Genomic DNA, 17,703 nt, shown 5'->3' on the forward strand with positions numbered 1-17,703 from the left:
GTTATTTTGATTTTTGAATCGATAATCTAAAGAAACAATCTCTTAATAATATAAAGATCGAAATAAAATATACGTACTCTCTTCCTAAAATCATATTGTTATGTGTGGTCATGTATAGGTACTTGTTAATGACTTAGATATTTTTTTTATGTTTTTTTCTCTGGTGGAACAAATTCTTCAACAACTAGTCCCCTACCAAACCCACAAATATTACCGTAGTAAATTACTACTAGTAACTAAAGAAACACTCACTTTCATAATTCAAAATTTCTTCCCGAATTTGCCCTTTCCAAAATAGGAGTAAAAAATTTGCTCGTCCGCAGATTTCCAGTAAACATTTATGTCTTTCTTTTTGCCGAGTAAATAAAAAGGCGCCAATTTGAAAAATAAACAAAGTATTCGTATGATTTTCGACCATCAATTTCTCCATGAAAAATTTTATTATGGTAGAGGCCCAATCAACCAAAGTTGAAAGAGGCTTCACTCATTTTTTGACATGTGGATCGTGGCGCCCAAACTATTAGTTAGGGCATCTCCAATCCAATCTTCTATTTTACTCTCCAAATATAGAGTTTTCTATTTTTTCAAACAATCAACTTCAACCCAATTCTCTATTTTACTCTCTAAAAATGAATCTTTTTCTCTCTCCTCAATATTATATTATTATTTATATTTCATTCTTATTTTCTTATTTCATAATATAAATCATTTCTTCTTTTTGCAAATAATCACTCTATAATCTTTACGTAATACAATTTTTTTTTTAAAATTCTTCATTAATATTAAATTATATTTTATTCTAAATTTCTAAATAACATAAATTGCAATACATATTATATATAATACATATTAACGAACAATTCAAATAAAAATGAACTCATTGATGAAATATAATTGCATCATAAATATTGTATTATCGTAAAATTTATTTTAAATTTTACATAAATACTCAACTTTTAAGACTATTAGGTTACTCTCATGAATAGGGGTGTGCATCGGTCAGTTCGGTTTTATGTATTATCGGTTCGATTTATCAGTTTTTGGTTTTTAAATATGTTAAACCAATAACCAAACCAATAATATATTTTTTATCGGTTTTGGTCCTTAACGGTTCGGTTTTCGGTTTAACCAATAAGAAAATATTTATAAAACAAATATATGACTTTTCTAATAAATTTGATGCGAAAACACAATAATGTAACTTTACAAAAGCTCATAAAATAGAAACAATAATAACAAAGATGAAAAGAACTATACAAGCGTAACACAAAGAGAAATTAAGAGGAATATGGTTCTAACTTTAGATTTTAACGTTTTTTATAATGTGAAATTGTGAACTCAAATCCATTGTGAAGTGTGAATTGAAGGCTAAATGACAAAGATAGTAACTACTAAGGTATTAAGATTAATATATAATATTTATGTACAAGTAAAAGTAGTAAATTACTAGTCTTAATGAGTTATCGGTTTACCCAATAACCCAATATTAAAAACCAATACCGAACCGATAACCCGATAATTTTTTTTATAAAACCATTAAAAAACCGTTAACCCAATAACCCAATAACAATAAACCAATAACACTTTTATCGGTTGATTCGGTGTTTGCACACCCCTACTCATGAATGTTCTATTAATGTATTACGGAGTTCAAAATAAGCACTTTTTATCCTTATTTTTTATGTGTAGCTAAATCTTATTTAAATTAACAATTTCATCTTGTGTCCAATTATTTCGTGTACTAATTTACTTTCCCTATTCCATTTTGAACTATTGCATCAAATATAATATTAAATAAATTAAAATATTATATTGAAAGTGAAAAAGTGCAAGGGAATAAAAAGTCATATTATTAGTTTATCAATATTTTTATTTTCTATTTTATATCCACATTTATTTAACGTGTTGAATTGAATATCTATTAAAATATTAATCTTATATTGAAATTTGTTTACACTCTATTTTCTTTAAACTCGCGTTACTTTTAAAAATAATTCTATATTACAAGATAAAATAAGATTTGTGTATTTTTTATTGTCTTCAAACTAATTTATTATTAATGTCAAATACCAAATTGAAGACATGCATAATTCTAATCACCTATTAAATAGACCCTTTAATGCTACTAAAGCAATGGCGTGAAGAAATGGAGGACAATATGAAAAAAGAGAGGAAAAAAAGAAAGTGATATCGTTTGTTTTGAAAACTCGAAAATCTCATTAAATGATTGTTGGTTTAATTTTATCATGTTGTGTTTCATTTACACAAAATATAAATTATTTCATCAGTTAAATTATTTATAGTAGTGACTAGTGAGAATGTACATTATGTTAGCATTTATTAATTGAGAAAAGGTTCTATACAAACTTGTGGTCCCTCCGTCTCATATTATTAAAAATATTTTTCAAGAATTATTATTTATTTTAGATAATTAAAGTAGAGTGTATTAAGAAGAGTTACAAGGCAATTAGTAATTTTTTTTCTACTTATTTACAATTTCTTTAGTAAAGATGTGTATAAAAAGAAAGTAGACAAATAATGTGACTATATGAGTGAGATGAAAATATATTTTCAAGGCCTACCTTGCTAGCCTTGCCCCTTTATGCGACTTTACCCATACACTGTGAAGATAAATGTATTATATATTTTATAAGATTCAAGTTTCAACACAAATAAAATTATAAAAATGAAAATATAACCATATGTGTCAAAGAAAACAGTAACAACAACACGTAACAAGTTCGAAAAATTAGTGATTGGGTTTTAGAGTGTTGTAACTATTTCTTGTCCAGAATAGTATATTTATTGAGATATTATCCTTATTTAGAAGTGAGAGTTGGAAAGGACCAACACTGCATTAATACTCTTGTACAACATGCATACAATTTTGTACATTAACTTTTGACTGCATTAATTAGTTGTACAACGTGCAAAAAGAATTGTACATTAAAAGAAGGACTAACACCAAAGACTAACATTGCAATTATTATTATTACTCATTACCTAGAAGGATTAACATTGCAATTATTATTATTACTCATTACTCCTTATTAGAATTATTATTATTACTCATTTGGCTCCTTATTAGAGTTAGCACTTTAAAGCACGAACACAGCACTACCATGTTGTACACAAAGCATTTCAAATTGTACTATAAAATTAATTGTGCCTCATTAATTGTACACGTGCCTTTCTACATATACAACAACCCACATGAAGAATTAATTTTCTGACAATTTTGGTTATATTTTTCTTTAAAATAATTATTGCCTCGATTTTTATTTTTATTTTTAACATTTATTTTTTATTTTAAAAGATTGGAAATTTTATGTTAAAAATTTAAATAATATAAAAAATGATTTATTTAACTTTTATCATCATCAATACTACTAATTTATTTGACATTTTTTCTTAATCTTCATCTCATCATTAATGTTATTTATATAATTTTCTTAAATCACTTATTTTTTCTTTTTTAACTCTTTTATATTTTATTTTACTCTTATTTAGAAATGGGAGTTTGGACGACCAACATTGCACTAAAGAGTTGGACTAAAAGCTATAGAAATTGTACATTGAGGCCCACCAAAAAGATGAACTAAAGTAACTTCATCTACTTCTACTTTTTCTACACATATTTTTCTTTAATAAAATAATTATTGCCTCCATTTTTTTTTTAATTTTTAACATTTATTTTTAATTTTAAAACATTGGAAATTTTATGTTAAAAATTTAAATAATAGAAAAAATGATTTATTTAACTTTTATCATCATCAATACTACTAATTTATTTGACGTTTTTTCTTAATCTTCATCTTATCATTAATGTTATTTATATAATTTTCTTAAATCACTTATTTTTTCTTTTTTAACTCTTTTATCTATATAAAAGTTGGATATGTAAATGATGATGTCACATTTCTTAGAAGCTAAGATTACTATTTATCTAATTTCTCCAAATTTAAAAAAAAAATGAAGATATCATACGCAAATTTATGGTTAAACTTAAACTATTTGATTCTCAAAAAATAAAAAGTCTCACATAAAATGGGACAGACGAAGGATAACTCTCAATTAAATTTATTTCACTTTTTATTTTCCATTTTTAACATAATTTTTCAAGTTGGATTTCTAGGAATTCTATAGTAGACCCATTTAAATTTTACTTTTTTGTTTTAAATAAGAGAACTTGGCCGCACTTCGCGCGATCATTTAAATTAAATATTTTTGATTAATTTTATATTTACTTTGTTGTTTAATCGTAATATTATTATTTGTCTTAATAATATGAAGATTGTGAAAAAAAATAAAGCTTCACAAATTTTACATCTATTAAATGAGGAAGAATATATTTTTTATCAAATAAGTTAAAATATATTTGCTAATAACAAATTCTTCCATTGCATGAAGTTCATCCTTTAATATATAATATATATTTCGGTCTACCATTCTCCTTAAATGTCTAAGAAATATCTCATAATGTCAAATAAGACTGTAATACTCCCTCTGTCCCTAATTACTTGTCCACTTTTGAATTTACACATTTATTAAGAAATCAATTAATGACATAGTGAGTTTATCATTTTACCCCTATTAATTATGAAGTAGATGAAAAGTTCTGCAATTTTCAAAGTAATTAGTCATTTAATTGAGGGTATAATAGGTAAAAAAATATTATTTCTTGATTTGTCAAAATGGACAAGTAATTAGAGACAACTATAAAAGGAAAAATAAACAAGTAATTAGGGACAGAGGGAGTACTAAACAAATGCATCAACAAATGAAATTTATATTAAAAATATATTGAATAATGACGTAATGATACCTTAATAGAATTTCCTATCCATTTACAAAAAAAAAACCTTCACCCTTTCAATTTCGTTATATCTTCTTATTTAGTAGAAGAATCATCATTTATTATATTCTACTCCACCTTAATTTGTACTATCAGAGTTTTAAGAATAAACATTAAATTTTAAATCGAAATAAAAATTCATTGAAAAATGACAGAAAAAATAATAATAGTATATGAAAATTAAAATAAGGTGCAAGAAAAGCCTTTTCACGATAATTTTTTGAAATATATTGACAACAATTAAAATGAAGCTGTTATTTTATCTTTAAAATTAAGTTTGATTGAATTGAATTAGTCCAATGAGAAAAAATATTAAACTAATAACTTTTTGATGTTATTAAATGCATTTTATTTTTAATTGAGTAGTAGATTAAAAGTTCCGAATTAGGATATTAAAATAATATCTTACTCTCTCCTTAATTATTATGGTATTGCAAACATTTATTTTCCTTAAATCGTGATTCATTTTCCATTTACAGTTATATCCAATTAATTTCTAATGTATTGAATGTGGTTATGGGATATTGAAATACTATCTTTATTTTTCCTTAATCATAATAAAATTATAATTTAACATTTATTTTTCTGAAATGATAATTTTGTTTTAATTCCTAGAACATGTTGTTTACTATATTGAATGTAATTATAATAAAACATATTGTATTTAGTATGACAAAAGAACTCAAAAATTGGAGAAATTAGATAAATAGTAATCTTAACTTCTAAGAAATGTCACATCATCATTTACATATCCAACTTTATATATATAAAAGAGTTAAACAAGAAAAAATAAGTGATTAAACAAAATTATATAAATAACATTAATGATGAGATGAAGATTAGTCAAAAACATTAGTAGTATTGATGATGATAAAAGTTAAATAAATCATTTTTTCTATTATTAAAATTTTTAACATAAAATTTCCAATCTTTTAAAATTAAAAATAAATGTTAAAAAAAAAATCGAGGCAATAATTATTTTAAAGAAAAATATAACCAAAATTGTCAAAAAATATTAATAAAAATAAATAACTATCTATTAGTAAGAATGGTGTCACTACATTTTCTATTTTAACTTTGTTGTTACGTATGAATAGAAACTTTTACAAGAAGAAATGATCCAAAAATTTAAAAATAATGATTCCTTAAATGGTGATTCCTTTTCCATTTACAGCTTTTCAATTAATTTTTAATGTATTATATATGGTTATGGATATTGGAATAATAATTTTATCTTTCCTTAATCATAATAAATTATATTTTAACCTTTGTTTTTGTGAAATGATAATTTTCTTTTCATTCATACAACATATTGATTAATATATTAAATGTAATTATAATAAAACATGTTGTATTTAGTATGACAAAAGAATTCAAAAAATTTAAAAATTAAATAAATAGTAACCCTAACTTCTAAGAAATGTCACAAATATATATATATATATATATATATATATATATATATATATATATATCTAAGAAAATGATATAAATTACATTAATGATGAAATGAAGATTAAGAAAAGAAGTAAAACAAATTAATAATAATATTCATGATGATAGGAGTTAAATAAATCATTTTTTATATTTTGTAAATTTTCAATATAAATTTTTCAGTCTTTTAAAATTAGAAAATGCTAAAAAAATAAAACTAAAACTAAAAATCGAGGGAACAATTATTTTAAGGAAAAAATAACAAAAAATGTCAGAAACATTGATCAAAATAAATAAGTATCTATTGCTAAGAAGGTGTCACCCCACATTTTCTATTTTAGCTTTATTATTACATATAGATAGAAACTTTAAGATGAAGAATGATCCAAAAATTTTAAAAATAACAAATCAATTATGTAAAAATACATGTGTAATTCTTATAAAGTTATAATAACTAATTTCTTCAAATAAATAATTAAATGAAATAAAAAAAATTAATTAAGAAAATAATATAAATAACACTAATTATGAGATTAATAGCATTGATGAGGAAAGGAACTAAATATGATCATCTTTTTAAATTCTTTTTTAAGAAAATATATATAAACTTTAATTAAAGATAAATAAGAAAAAAAAACTTTAATTAAAGATACAAAAAATCAAGACAAAATAAAAGAAGAAAGAAATTAGAAGAACAATGAGGTTGAAAGAAATAATATATAATTTTCTCTCTTTTCAAATCACAAAATAAATTTTTGCTTGTTCTCCTCCTAATTTGATATGAATTCCATAAATAGAATGATTTTTTCTCCAAATAATTTTTCTTACCCTTTGAAACACTAATCAGGCTTCTTATAAATTTCTCAATCACAATGAATTTTCTCTCCTTGTAGGAGGAATAAACATTTTTTCAAAAAGTCTTTTATTTTGAAATTTTTTTTTTGTTACATAATCTTTTTCTTTACAAGAATAATGAGATATTCTCTCTTTCTCTTTTGTTAAAAAAGTCACATGACCTAGAAATTTGGTGGATATCTTAGCGACAAAAGTTGATACCATATATTGATCATTATCGTCAGAAGAAGAAGAGCCAAAGTGAAGAAATTTGTTCTTATTTGTTACAAATGCTCAACTATTTTGTTTTTATTTTATAGGCTAAATAATTATAAACAATTATAAAAAATGAATAGTTTTTATCTTTTCATCTTCCATTTTCATTTACTTAAATCTATATTGGTGTAATTGATGTTATAAAGGGCATAATTAATCGGGTATGACATAAATATATTTTTTTAAATACAAATAAAAAATACAAAACAAAGATAAAATGTAAAAAAAAGGAAAAAAAAGATGAATACAAATACTGGTCATAGAGAGATGCCACATCAAATTGTCAATATTCAGCTTTATATATACATATATAGGTTCATGCCCTTAGATGTTATTTTATTACTTTAGCTGACATCGACATTTTTGTAAATCTGATATCTACTTTGGAACATTTTATAATGTGGCATAGACTGACAATTGAGATCATAAATTTAAAATAATAAAATTTAATTTATTATAATACTAATATCAATATCATAAAGATATATATATATATCATTTAAAAAATATATAAAAAGTATTATAAATTGTAATAATTAACCGTTTTTTTTTAAAATCATATAACTAATTTGATTTACACTCCAAAATTCATAGGTGTCACATAATTTACACATTAATTCTTCATTACTTAATATATGTAATTATATCAATGACATATAAATTGAAATTTAAAAATATATATTTTATTTGAAAATCACGTAATAGTACTATAAGGTATAATAATTAACAACTTAACATATTTTAAAATTTTAGTTGACTCTCCGAATTTCATATGTCTCATGTAATTGAGACAGAGAAAAACATATATTGGTTTAAAATTAATAAAAATATTATAAATTATAATAATTAACAACTTAAAATTTATAAAAAAAATCCTTTAAAAATTTTTAGTTGGCTCTTCAAATTCAATCGGTATTACAATAATTAAAACATAGAATTAACATAGATTGGAATCCTGCTGACATTTATGTTTCCTTTTTCTAAATTTTTTCTTTTATACTTTATATAAATAATTTTTTTATGTAAAAAGTATTATAAATCATAATAATTAATAGCTTAAAATATTTCAAAACATATAAAAGTTTTTGTTAACTTTCAAAATTTCATCTATACCGCATAAATTGGGAGAAATATAGATATATATATAGATATTTTAAGTTGTTAATTATTATGAGTTATAGTACGTTTTATGTAATTTTCATATATATTACTTGGTCCTAATTTATGTGATACAAATGAAATTTCAAAAGTCAATGAATTTTTTATAAGTTTTTTTTTATATTAACTTGTTAATTATTGTGATTTCTAATATATTTACGTAAAACATACTCTAAATACAAATAATTAGCAACTTAAAATATATAAAAACATACTAAAAAATTGATTAACTTCAAATTTCATATGTACCACATAAATTAAAACAGAAACAGTAGCATATATTGGGCCCCGTGCTGGCACGGGGTCCCATATCTAGTATATATATAGTTGATAGAAAAGATATGGGCAGTCAAAAAAAATTGTTAGCACAGTATTAAATTGACCCCACAATTGTTTTGCAATTTCCACTTAAGGTGTGTTTGGTATGAAGGAAAATATTTTTCGGAAAATGTTTTCCAATTTTCTTATGTTTGGTTGGGCTAAATGTTTTGGAAAATGTTTTCCAAATCAACTCATTTTCCTCAAATTTAAGGAAAATGACTTCCCTTTTAAACTTAAGGAAACATTTTCCAAAACTCTCTTCCAACTTCAAATTACAATTATTTTTTTGTTGAAAAATCAATTTAAGTTTGTTTTTGAAAAATAATCTCAACTTCAAAATTTCATTTTTTCATCCTACCCTTGACCCCCCCCACCCCCCTCCTACCCAACCCCCACCCACCCACCCCCACCAGCCCCCCCCCCCCCACAAAAAATTTAAGTTTGTTTTTAAAAAAATATTTTTAATTTCAAAATTTCATTTTTTCACCCCTATAACCCCCACCCACCCACCCCTACCAGCCCCCACCTCCCTCCCCAAAAAAAAATAAAAAATTTCAAGTTTGTTTTTAAAAAATATTTTCAATTTCAAAATTTCATTTTTTCACCCCTACCCTCAACCCCCAACCACCCACCCCCTACCAGCCCCCCCACCCCCACCCCCACCCCAAAAAAAAATTTTAAGTTTGTTTTTCAAAAATATTTTCAACTTCAAAATTTCAATTTTTCACCCCTACCCTCAACCCCCTCCTTCACCCACCCCCTACCACCCCCACTCCCCAAAAAAAATTTAACTTTGTTTTTAAAAACTATTTTCAATTTCAAAAATTATTTTCTACTCTAGTAAAAATAAAAGATATTTCTCAAAAATATTTTTCATTCATAAATCAAACACTAAAAATCTTTTCCGGAAAATATTTTCTACTCACCAACCAAACATGAGAAAAGAAGTCAAAAATCAACTTGTTTTCCTGGAAAACATTTCCTAGGAAAACATTTTCCTTCATACCAAACACACCCTTAAACTTTACATTCTCTCTCCTTTTGATTTCATATTTCAGCCTTAACTAATAGTTTGGGCCCCACGATCCACATGTCAAAAAATGGGTGGAGCCTCTTCTAACTTTGGTTGGTTGGGCCTCTACTATCCATCAGGATTGACAAGACTGAATAAAAGTACTTCTCTTTGTAAAATAAAAAAGTCAAAATAAAGGAAAGTCTTAAATTAAGGTCTAATCCAGGGTAAGATTGAGATTTCATAATTTCTAGATCGCTTTAATATCCAAAATTACAGAAGTACTTAAAAACATTTAAATAAGTCAATTACATTATTATTAATCTCCAGTAAACAAATATTTCATCTAAACACGTTAAAAAAGAATGGTCTAAGAAGAAGTTTAAGAAAATAAAAAAACACTTTTCAATGTGGTCTTAAATTAAAGTTATGTTAAATGTATGAAAATAAACACACTTACACTATACTTTATATTTATTTCTTTTCTGTAATATTATGTGTGAATTATCTTATACTTGTTCCAAAATATTTAAGATTTCTCACTTTTATGCATCTACTTAACCCATACAGAGGGGCAAAAGTCATTGAAAATTTTCACCTCATATAATTTTCAAATTGTGAAATAATAAAATAAAACCATAAAAAAAACAATGGCGTGGCCCTTCCATGACCTAAAGATATCCTACAATTAGTTGCCAAAAGACAATTTTTTTTATGATCCCTAATTTCTTGGAAGTGTGCAAATAACTATACAGAAAATGATGGAGGAATAAAATGGTGCATTTGAAATCAGTATTTATTAACGTAAAACTACTCAAATTAATGTGATGTGAGCAAATTGATTGTGACATTTTCTGAAAGAATAAATTAGAGTCACTCATTCCTCACCCAAATTCAACATCAGCAACAGAATAGGTCCATTTGTAGGGACATCAAACATCTATTTGAGGAATCTTATGGTGTATTTTCTGTTTCACTGTCCTTTTCACACCGTCTTCATCTCATATTACTTGTTCACGGTATTAAAAATATGTCTCAAATTAATATTATTTGTCAATTTACAAAATCAAAATATAAATTACCTCATAATGTGTTGTATCATAACGTATTGTCTTAATGAATACAAAGTTTGGATATACTATATTGTTCTCCGTCGTTACATAATGTCACACATCCATAATTTGAATGATAAATCTTAAAAAAAAACTAAGGTATAAGGTAGAGTTACTATTAAAAGATATGGTAAATGATAAAATAAAATTATTAAATAATAAATAAAGACAAAATGAGAAGAAACTATTAAAGTAACGATGCGATCACATCAAATCGATCCTTACACAAAATATGAGTCTTTTTGTTGTTACTGCTACTAGAACATATGAACTAGCACATGAATTCCAGGGGAACAACAGACGATAGTAAAATCCCTTGTAAGTGAAGCTTAATTGACCACAGAAAGACTAAAAGTAAACAATGAGACAAAGGGTAAATAGAAGTAAGGAAATTGAAGGGAGAAGGATAAGATAACTTTCTCCGGGAAAGTCAATATATCTTAATTTGCCATGATTGTACGTACTACTTGTAGCGATCTGTTTCTTAACATCGCAGTTTGTACGCTGAAGTTTTTTTCTCTCTTTCCTTGACAGCAATTTTTTGCTGAATTCTGGCACCATTATTCCTAAGAAAACAACATACACCAATACAATTATAAGTGAGTGAAATAGCTTAATCAAACATGGAAAGAGAAAAAAGTAAAATAAATTAAAAAGGGATGCTAAGGAAAAGGCTAGGATAACTTTTCGTTACGAAGCCAATATTTGAAAGGGGTATATATCTTGTTCGTTATGCCAATAACTTTCAGCAACGGTTGTCATCCTTGGAGCACCTATCTTGAAAACAAATTTTGCGAAACTCTGTAGCATAGGAGTTCTAGGAGAACAATACAGAAAAGCAGAAACATGTGTGAGTGAAGAGACAAGTACAATAAGGGCAAGGAGTAAGGATATACATGGTAAGTATTAATGGCTTCCCATAAGCAGGCGGTGATATCATAAGCCATCACGTCTAGTATTACAATAATGATCTGTTAAACTGTCTACTCCTCTTAAGTTGTTGTAGGGAATAAAGTAACACAATAAAATTGGTGAGGCCATGACAGAATACCAACAGATTGGGTGGATCCAGTATGTACTGGCAAGTATTGTGAGGAAGCAAAATGTAGATTTGAGATAAGTGTTGATGGCTTGCAATGGAAGTGGCAGAACATCTCATAATCAAGCAGTGACATCATACACAAAGATGCTATTGTCAAACAATAAGGAGGATGCTCCAATATTAGTTATAGATGAGAATGTTCAACTGCAAGATGACCAAAAGGCCAAGATGTTACCATATGAGGACAGAACAAGAATGTAAAACATATTATAATACCAAAAGCTACATCCATCTCTCTGTGATCTCCGCACACATAGCAAATATAATTTATGTACCTGCAGATGATGATAACATTAGATTCAAAGGATGTTAGCAGTTTTTACATGAAACCACCATAAAACAAAGGACAGTGAAACTTACTGAATCTAGACTCTTAAGAGTTATTAGTTTCAAGTGGTACCTAATTCGAAATGAACATAGTATTAAATTAGCTACGTCTCAGCATGGCTGCAAAATCATGAAAAGGTGTAATGCGATTTACATTCTTTAGTTATTCCCTCATTACGGCATTACCATGATTGGAAGTGACAAGTCAGTGGTCTCTTCCCAACTTTCCAGTTTATTCCTTCTGCCAAGTGCTCCTTGGTCGGTGTCAACATTACAAAGTTTGGATCAGCCCTTTGATAGCTGCAATTTCAAAGATGTCAAACACTAAGAAATTTTCAAAGCAGGAATTGGGCTAAAAAGCTCCCATGAATTGATTTTAGGCAGGAATCAGGAAATCAACATTTTAATTTAACGTCTATATCTCTCTACCTATTTTTCCCTGCCTTCCCTCTAAGATCTACTATGCTAATGGTAGTTCTTTTGTACAACCTCCAAGGTCAGCACCAATCTCCACCAGACCCCCCTCCCCCCTCATCAAATCAACCACCTAATACAACCAATGAGCAATCGATACCTATTGATAATGTCACCACTACCAACCTGAGATCTGACAATCTACCATCACAATGCGACCAAATCCAAAACACCATTGACTACGTCATCTAAATTGGGGCAAAGGAAGTAGAAAAAATATACTAAAGCATCTTTCATTCAAATATACAGATATCAACAAAAGGAAAAGTTCACATGTACTGTGGTTCTATCAAAGTGATCTAAAGACAAACTCCAAGCATGACATATACCGATAGATTGCACAAGTATTTCACATATGAATGCATGTCAGGAGATATTAGCCACTTACAACGTTGATATTAAAACGATTTTACAAGAAAATCATGTCCGCGTCTTTAAATTGCAAAAGACAGTCACCCTGGAAATTCACAATGCTAATAAACCCATCGGAAGAGGCAATATGAAAAAAATACAGAAACATATTGAACTCCGGCAGAAAAAAAGAGAGCATAAAATCAAACTGGAAATGCAATTGATAGGACATACCAGACTGCCATGGAAAGTTAGCTTCTCGTCAATGTGTTTCGATTTCACATTGGCTTCAGAAAACTTATTATTGTGAATAAAGATACAATTTTCTCAAAGATACTTAGCATACAATTGACTGGTTGTAATAGAAAGGAAACAACCTAGTTTCATAAAAAGGGGAAAGGCTCGTTAATTCATATAAATTCCCTATATAACTTCTTTTAGACACACAATTATTGTATCGATTAAATTGAGTTGATCAGTTTCAACAGATTCCTTGAACAGTAAACAAAAACTGATTCCAAGTGTAAGCAAAATCTGTGATATAAAATGACATATACCTCTGATAATTCAGCTCTTACCTTCACCTTTAACAATGGAAGAGATCAAAAAGAGCATAAGCAGCTCCAGCTTCCTTGCTAAGGAGTCTCCACCGCCGAAAAGCAATACAAAGCTCAAGTGGAACTCGTCCACTGAAACACTATAAACTGCCACATAATAAACAAGACCAAAAGAACGTGATTTATCAATTCCAACTATAGTACTTCATTTGCATACTCACCAAAGTAAACACACTCTTTTTTTGAGGATTAAAGTAAGCACTCTCTTTACCAGGAAAAAAACAGATTAGTACATTATTTGTAACAAGTTATTGAAGACTATCTGCACATACATTTATTTTTCCCAACACTTGAAAGTTGGAAGCATTGTCTCATTAAAACCCCTTTTTCAGAAAATCCGCTTAATAAATCACCCATAGATGTCGCTAGATCTACAAGTGAACAAAAGAGCAGTAAAGGTAACAGAAATAAATGGTGAACACATCAGCAAATATACCTTGATAATAGTTTGAATATGTTCCTTTGCCTCATCATTTTTTTTATTAGCAAGTCATAATGCCCACGTCTATCAAAATGCTGCAGAAAGAAAGCGTTTCAGCAATTTGGGAGGTGAAAAGTTAAAAAGCCCATGAAAGGTTTAGCTAGTTATGGAAGACATGTGAGCAAACCTAAGCCCAAAAAGTAAGTTCTGAAGAGGGCTCTTTTTCCACACTGCAGCACCAAGCATAATGTTACTGTATAACCCAATTACAAAGTAACAATTAAGCACACATCAAACCAACAGAGACCATGACATCGAGAATGACATTGGATAGAACAAGCACATCTCCATACAAAGTTTTAAGACATCAATACCACAAAGAACAGTATCCCCCTTAAGTTGATGTCAGTAGAGTCCAAAGGGTATCAATAAAACATGTGAAGTTAAACTGAAATTTTAACACCAAACAATTGCTTCAAATTCAATAGAGAGGTTGAACGATCCAAATGGAAACACCTGACATGGAAAGAGAAGAAGTAATAAACTAAGAGGAAACTGATGGGAAAACACTAAGACAACTTCCTCTGACAAAGCCATACCTGAAATGGCTATAATCTCACATATCTATGCCAATAGCTTGCTTACAGTTCCTAGCTTCGATGGAGCACCTGTCCGTACTAGCAGTTCAGTACATCCTCTATCTGTTTTCTTGACAGCAAATCTTCTCAACTCTTTGGCACCAGCGTTCTATGCAAACAACATATATTAATATGAAAAACCATGGAAACAGAAAAAAAAAAAGAAGAAAAATGAAAATAAAGGAAGAAGGCCTTACAACTTGTTCTGCAAAGAATACCTTGAACCACTATTCAACTTCTTTTTTTTATGGCAATACCTTTCTGTAGCTTCTAGCGATGGTTGTACCACTTGGAGCACCTGTGAAACAGGCATGGGCAAAAACACCTGAAACAGCTGACAGAATCACAATTGTATGAAGCTGAATCAACCATGGAAAGATAAAAAATAAAAAAAACAGAAAAAGAAAAGGTAAATAATAGAAAAGGAAAATGAAGGGAGAAGGAAACTTTCTCTGGGAAAGCCAAGCACCTAAAACAACTATTTGTCTCTGTGATGAATTTTCTACTTGGATCACCCAGCAGTATACATCCTAGACTTGTTTTCTTCTTTATAGCAAACTTTTCTGAATTCTGTAGGACCTATACAAAAACAACATACACTAATAGAATTGTGTACAACTGAAAAAGCTTAATCAAATATGAAAGGATAAAAGTAAATAAAAGAAAGGGAACAGAAGGGAGCTACACCAATGGTTCATAACTTCTAGCAATGGTTTCCATACTTTTGAGCGCCTTTATTAACATAGCATTTTGTACATACTAAAATTGCCATCTTTCTGACAGCAAATTTTGTTGAATGCTATAGCACAGGTGTTCTAGAAAACAACATAGAAAAATAGAAACATGCATGAGTGAACTCAATCAACCATGGAAAGTGAAAAAGAAAATGCAATAATAGGAAAATAAAGGGAGAAGGCTAAGATAACTTACTCTGATATAGCTATACCAAAACTTTGAAAGGTATTCATCTGGGACTTGTAATTATCTAGACATAACTAACCATTACTTCTTTAATAGTTATAATGATCAGTTGAGCGGTCTTCTGAAGTGGCAGTGTTGAAAAAAGTAGCATCAGAAAATTGGTGAGGCCATGACTCCATACCAACAAATCGAGTGGATCTAGTGTGTATTGACAAGTACGTAAGGAAGCAAACTGTAGAGTAGGTGACAAGTGTTGATGGCTTGTAATAAAGTGTGGAACATCTCATGAGTAGGCAGTGAAATCATATGCCATGATGCTTTTGTCAACCATCTAAGAGGATGCAGGATGACCCAATATTGATTTTATATGAGAATATCCAACTGCAAGACAATCAGAAGGCAAAGAGGTTACCCTATGACGAAGGAATAAGAATGCAAAGCAGACCATAATACCCAAATCTACTTGTATAGTAAGACTTCACTAATTCTCCATGAACTCTACACAAACAGCAAATACAGTTGTCGTACCTGCATACGATGATAACATTAGATTTGAAGGATGGTTAGCAGATTTTACATGAAAACACCATAAAAGAAAGCTATTGAATTTACAAACATTTAACTTATTTTGCTATGTCAATACCTGATTATCAAGACATAACTAACGTTACTTCTCTAATTGGTGACAGAAAACCAACAGATTGAGTGGATAAATCTTGACAAGGAAGCTAAGTCTAGAGTTTATGATAAATCTTGATGGCAGGCAATAATAGTAGATGATCCAAAAGTAGATACAACTCAAGAAAGATCATAAATACAAACATTATTAACAAATATTCTGAAATCTTGAAAATAAATCCGTTTTTTTTGTTTTGTTTTGTTACTAGTAAAAGTAGATGCAACTCAAGAAAGATCATAACTAGAAAGATTATTAACAAATATTGTGAAATCTTGAAAATAAATCCTTTTTTTCTTTTGTTACTAGTAAAAGTAGGGCATCAAAATTGGGCAAAAGTAAATGGAATTGATATATAAAGTAAAGTTAACAAGTAGTGCAATTCCAACACAAGAACTTCAGAATGTGAAACAGCTTAAAACTTGGATTATCAAAATAAATTCATGTTCCCGTCTTCCTGGAAACAAGAAACCGAACAATTAAATCAAGAAATTGAACAAACTTCGATTATCAAAATAAATTCCTAACCTTTAATCAAGAAACAAGTAAATCACTTTTCATTCTCGCTATGTTTTGTTCTTAATATTCTGCATTCCCATTACTTATATATAGAGAGAGATTATAGAACTACTCGTTTTAAGTTTAAAACGGTAACCTTTTGAGTTTTGACGCGCTTTACACTTTCTTTCCTAAAAAAATGTGTTCTACTTTTTGTAATTATTAACAATAACTCATGCAGCATTTTTTTTTAAGTATGTTTAAAAATTCTTATCTCTTTGGTAAGTACATGAAATATTTGCCAAATGATTTTTACAAAATGGTTAGAGATTGTTTGGTTAGCAGACAAAGTTATCTTGAAATTATATTCTTGAGCTTATAATTATTTGATTATTTTATCCCACTTCTCAAGTGAAATAAAATAATACTATTATTTCCGTTCATTTTGGAATTTGTATGTAGCTTAAAACAATTATTGATATAGGATTTGCCATAATATCTATATTAGTAGATGTTTAGTATTAGATTTTGAAAAAATGATTTGTGAATTAAAAAAATTACGCTAGAGGTAAAATATGGAGATTTTTTTTTTTGATATTCTAAAAATGATATTTATTTTTGAAATATTGGATAAGTAACAGTGAACCAAAGGAGTATTAAGTTGGATGGGATAAGT

Source organism: Solanum verrucosum, unplaced genomic scaffold, assembly GCF_900185275.1.
Source record: "Solanum verrucosum unplaced genomic scaffold, falcon-dt-bn FXZP01000261.1, whole genome shotgun sequence".
Classification (NCBI taxonomy): Eukaryota; Viridiplantae; Streptophyta; class Magnoliopsida; order Solanales; family Solanaceae; genus Solanum; species Solanum verrucosum.